This window comes from Lycium ferocissimum, chromosome 3 (assembly GCF_029784015.1).
Source record: "Lycium ferocissimum isolate CSIRO_LF1 chromosome 3, AGI_CSIRO_Lferr_CH_V1, whole genome shotgun sequence".
NCBI classification, from domain to species: domain Eukaryota; kingdom Viridiplantae; phylum Streptophyta; class Magnoliopsida; order Solanales; family Solanaceae; genus Lycium; species Lycium ferocissimum.
In genome coordinates this window covers 70,571,756-70,577,563 of record NC_081344.1, presented here as the reverse complement: position 1 = coordinate 70,577,563, position 5,808 = coordinate 70,571,756, and the positions used below count along the sequence as shown (strand labels likewise).

The window sequence follows — 5,808 nt, the reverse complement described above, 5'->3', positions numbered from 1 at the left end:
AAAACTAGACACCAAAAATAGACCAAAAATAACAGAAGTTGTGGCTCAAAAAGTTGCACTAAACTCTTGAAATAGAAACATAAATTATAAAATCTGCACTTCAATATAGGATGAAGATCGAAACTCAAAAGTGCTGACTTTTGATAAACTTAAAGAACCAAAATTTTTCAAAGTGATACTCAAGCACTATTTTGAACCGACTACCAAAGATAAGAAATTATTTTTGTCACTTTCTCTCGAAGAAGGAAGAACACAAAGAAACTGAAGAAAGAAGCATAAAAGTCATAGCTAGAAAGAAGCATAATAATTCAGGTCTGATTTTTTTTTTAAAATATGGGTAGACTAAAAAAGATCCAAGTGAGATTCCATTCAACCCACCATTTTTTTTAATTTTACTTTTCTGATAATTTTTCCAATTGCATATTTCTAAATCAATGGAGTTTTTGGGTATACTTTTCTGAATTTCTTTTCCCAACTCCACTGTTCTACTTCAATACAGATCAGAGTACCAAAAATTAAACAAACTATTAGAGACTAATTAAGAGCATGAATGAGTTGACTAACCCTTTTACTTGAGGAAAATTCTGAGAATATCCTCTGCTTGCTTTGTTAATGATCCAACAGGAAGCTCAAAATCCTGGAATTAAAGAGGAGAAGAGGAATGATGACACCAAATCACTGTCTTGGGTTTAATGTTATAAAAAGATCAAAAGGACTTCTTTTAAATATGTCAAGTAGTAACTAAAAACGGAATAGAAGTACCAACATGAGTTAAATAATACTAGAGCGAAAAAAAATATCACATACTATAACTGATTAAAATAATACTATTTTTTTTCTTTCAAACTAAGACAAACAAATGGAATTTGGAATTTAAAATTAGGTTGGTTTAATTAAACGATGTGGACCTCTAATTGGAGGCCACGTGTCCTATCTGGTATTGTAAAACAGGCGTCAATGAAAAATGGCATGAATGAGCCTTTTTGGTAATGACGATGGCATAAATGAGTCATTTTGATAACTGCGATGGCATAAATGAGCCAAATTATTGACGAGCGGCATAAATGAGTCATTTTTGATAATTCGATGACATATTTGAGCCTTTTCTATAAAATTTATAACACATTTTATGATGATATTATAAATAATGATGTTAAATTAATGGTACAAAATAAAGCAAAAAAGAAAGTGGAGTAGGTATGCTGTCATTGCTTACTTGTACATGTGATATTATTTTAAAATAAGAAATGGACCACACTTGAACAGTTCTGAGCAATAAGGTTCGTGATCCCCATCCGAACCTTCATGCATTAGGCTTTTAGAGGAGAAGGTAGGATTTGAAGTTTATAAGTTTGAAATTCTAGTTGTTTAAAATTTTTGGGTTTTCAATTTATAATTTTTACATATTTAATAAATTTTTTAATAAAAATGCAAAGTTTGGACCGATATTCTATTGTTGTATATTGTCAAGACAAGAGACGTGCAAATAATTTTCACAATTGATTAAGAAGACCAAGATGATAAAAAGACTTGCGAAGTCAATGAATTGTATTTTAATATTACCAATGAACTGTCAATCTACATCTAGACCTATAAAAATAGTTGGCTGAAGAAGTATAGTTGAAAGAAGAATCAAATAGGTAGATCTATAAAAATTAAAAAATTAAAAATAGCTAGATCTGGATTTACAATTCCAACATTATTACAAAACAATTCATTAAATTATTAATTCTGCTGTTTTGTGTGGATGCTTTTAGATGCTCATGTGCAAATTGTTGGATACATTTTAATGTCTGGGGAAGTTTATACATTTTTAATGTATACATTTTTATTCAACTCTTAAAAATCCGTAGCTCTTCATTTCTTTCCTCTACTTTCTAATAATAAAATCCGACTTTCTTACCGTGTCTCTTTTTTGGCATCGACAAGATAAAGATTTAGACTTAATAAGTTTGAAGTAGTACGACTTAACAATTTTAAGATCCAATATGAATGCAATTACAGCTGCTATAGGAAATTAGATCCTTCACAAGTACTTTTCTCTCCAACTAATTAAAGAGGGTAATTTAATGAATAAAATTCGTGAGATATATTCAAAAAAGCAATTCCACAAAGGAACCTCAATCAACATATATATATTTCGATTCCTACTTCATGCGATATATATATTATATGAAATACGAGTGAACAACTTAGAATGGTCATCCAAATTTCCCGTTAATTAAAGTCCTTATGTTTGTTTCGTATCAATAAAGTCACTCAAATTAAACTAGTTTATCTGTAAAGTCATTGCTTTTTTGCAAAAAAACTAACGGGATAATTACATAAACCTCCCTCAAGTTTGATTTCGTAACACTTGCTTTCTTTGTGGTTATGCTTGCATCTCTTATTTTAATTTCTTTTGTAATAATTTTTTAACCAAAGTATGATTTAATATAAGAAAATATGATTTAACTAATTTGTCCTTTATGATGTATTCTTTTGTTCAATTAATTTTGTTCAAGAGAAGAGACGTATGAATAATTTTCGCAATTGATTAAAATTGTATTTTAATACTACCAAGGAACTGTCAATCTAGATCGAGACTTTAATCAATGAATTGTGTTTTTTACTTGCTTTTCGCTCCCCAATCACTCAATTGCGGCACCTTAATATTCAGGATATCCTGTTAATGAACTGTAATTTTCTTATTTGGTAAGATTGTATAAGAGTTGTGGAAGTCTGGATAGTTTTCACCAATTATGGGATTTTCATATTTATAAGAAAATATATTGAGACCGGTATATTGAGATGTGACGGGACCGGTTGTCCGCACATTGGTGAACAAAACCTAGGTCGGTGAACAAATCCTATTTTAGTTTAATTGTAATAGTTTTAGTCTATTTATGGTACAATTGTAATTATGGTAATATAGGATGTATAGTTTTATTAATATGGTTATCTTATTAGTTTAAGGAGGTGACTTACTTGTATATAAGAGGTCATTATGATGAATACAAAGCAAAAGAATTTCTCATTATTTCTTGTCTCACAAATTCTCATCCTTGTCTCTATTTTAACAAATACAACTTAAGAAATTCAAATTGAATATCGAAACAAAATTTCAACTTCAAATCAACCGATTTCGGATCATATCAAACAAGCCCTTAGGGCCAACAAAATGTTCGAACAAATATATCACTCAATGCCCTTTTATACCACATCGACAACAAATTTTGAAAACTTTTATTGATCTCCTATTTATAATTATCACTATGATGATGATTAAAATTTCGTCCCCTTGCCGAGCTAACGCCCATCATCCATATGGCCACGGCAATAATTTATATTATTTTCTTTCGAATTTTTCATTTGCTATAATATTCACTTCAAGGAATGGACCAGATTAATGGGACCGGCTTTCATAAATTTTCATTAAAAGTCCATTATCTTGCTTAGCTACAAGAAGGCACGAGATTGACTTATGCTATTAATACTTCAGGAGCAAATTCAAGTCATGAGATAATGAGAATATTTCTCTTAACTGCCGTATTTTTCCAGTTCTAATCACACTTTTGGAATGGTAATTCTTACGTGTAGTCACTAGTCATCTTGTAATTAGGTGATCTAAATGCAAAAGTTGTTTAATACTCTATATGTATAAAAGTTAAACTCTTAAATATAATAAAATATAAATATGGAAGTTCTAGGAAATTAAACATAAATTTTCCCTCAACGGAATATGAGAAAAAGAAACCAATTGAAGGTAAGCATAATACATAAACAAGCCCTCAAACTTGGCCTCAGTTAGCAAGTATACCCTCCAACTTTAGGTGTGCACAAGTAGGTGTTAAAGTCGTACAACATCAGTCTCATTCTAATTTGACTAAGTCTGCTAACATCAGTCCTATTCTAATTTGAGCAAGTCTGCTGTAGCTATTTTTTAGCTTAAGTTGTTATTTTGTTGCAGGTATTATTTCCTAGTTTCTAGAGTAGCAGATATCTGTTCCTAAAGTTTAGGGGAATCTGTTTAGTTAGTGATTCCCCTAAAGTTTAGGGGAATCAGTTCAATAAATCTGTAAGCCTATATAAGGCCAGAAAGAGTATTGAATAAAGTATCCAGCCACTTTTCTCTGCAAATATTTTCACGTTTCTTCTTTGTTCCCATTTTTTTTTCCTTTAAATTATTGAGCTATCTGTTGAAGTCGAGTTCTACATTTGGTATCAGCGCCAGCACAATGAACGATCTTCAAGTAGTTGGTGGAATCAAAAAGCTCAATAACCAGAATTACAATACATGGGCAACGTGTATAATGTCCTATATGCAAGGCCAAGACCTTTGGGAAGTTGTCAACGGAAGTGAAGTTACACAACCAGAGGCAGAGGATGCAAATGGAACTTGCGGAAGTGGAAGATCAAAGCAGGAAAACCATTGTTTTCTCTCAAAACAACAATCGACGAAGATGTGTTGGAGCATATCCGTGATGCTAAAACGCCAAAAGAACCGCGGGACATACTTGCTGCGCCTTTCTCAAAGAAGAACGGCGCAAGGCTGCAACTTTGGAGAACAACTATTATCAACCGGTCAACTTGATATGACGATTGCCCAATACTTCACAAAGTTAAGAAGATATGCCATGAAATTTCAGATTTAGATTCAACAGCTCCAATTGGGGAAACCAGGGTAAAAAGAATTATTATCCATGGTTTGAGGCCTGAATACAGAGGGTTTGTTGCTGCCGTACAAGGATGGCCAAATCAACCATCACTTGTTGAGCTTGAAAATTTGCTTGCTGGTCAAGAAGCCATGGCAAAGTAAATGGCAGGAGCTTCAGTGAAGAATGAAGAAGCACTCTACACCAACAAAAGCAAGAATGTCGAGCAACATACCGCTGGTGGATCTAAGAAGAGCAATTTTCTGAGATGGAAATTCTCGTTCAAAGGGAGCTTGGAGGAATCACGGGAACAATAAAAGATTTGAAGGGAAGTGTTACAATTGTGGGAAGAAAGGTCATATGGAAAAAGACTGCTGGTTCAATAAGAAGTCCGTGGAAAGTAATGCTGCGACCTCAAATTCAAATGAGAAAAGCGAAGATGTGCGGGACGCTGAAGCATTTTTTGCTATAGAAGAGGAGGATTTAGCACTCACAGCAACAATATCCGAATCAATTGACCATGAGAATGACTGGATCGTTGATTCGGGTTCTGCAAATCACATGACGGGTGATAAACAAAAGTTGCAGAACTGGACAGCATACAAAGGAAGTCGGGTTGTGGTGACAGCCAATAATTCGAGGTTACCGATAGCTCATATTGGTAAGACGGCAGTTTCTCTTTAACAAGGTGACAACCAGATGTCCTCATAATGTCTATCATGTTCCGGTATGAAGAAAAACTTGCTTTCAGTGTCACAATTAACAACAACATCTGGAAACTATGTTTTGTTTGATCCTCATGATGAAGGTATATCGGATCTCAAGAACTTAGAAAATCCAACATGATGAAGTAGATCAGAGTCCATTTATGTGATGTCTGCGAAGTCTTCATATGTAGAAAGAGACGAAAAAAGAATGAAGCAGATTTCCAGGCAAATGCGACTGGTTCCGGAGTTATTCCAAGCTAAGTATGATGATGAAAAAGTCGATGATCAAGGTCTTCCTCAACTTGAAGTACGAACAGACACCATTTGTGCGGATGCCAATACGGTAAAGGGCATCAGTTACGTTTGAAGAGTCCAAATTTAAAGCTAATGAACCATTACAATTAGTACACTCTGATGTGTTTGGACCGGTCAACCAATTATCAATTGGTGAAATGAAGTATAGGTGG

The 5,808-nt window shown here is 33.4% G+C and overlaps 1 long non-coding RNA gene across 1 annotated transcript in view; it reads right to left on the bottom strand.

Moving 5' to 3' along the window:
* LOC132050632 (uncharacterized) overlaps positions 1-5,808 on the bottom strand; it is a 63,780-nt gene that overhangs the window by 35,279 nt on the left and 22,693 nt on the right. Inside the window, exon 2 of the long non-coding RNA XR_009413487.1 lies at positions 565-637. This is a non-coding gene — a long non-coding RNA (uncharacterized LOC132050632). The remainder of the gene's footprint in view (positions 1-564; positions 638-5,808) is intronic.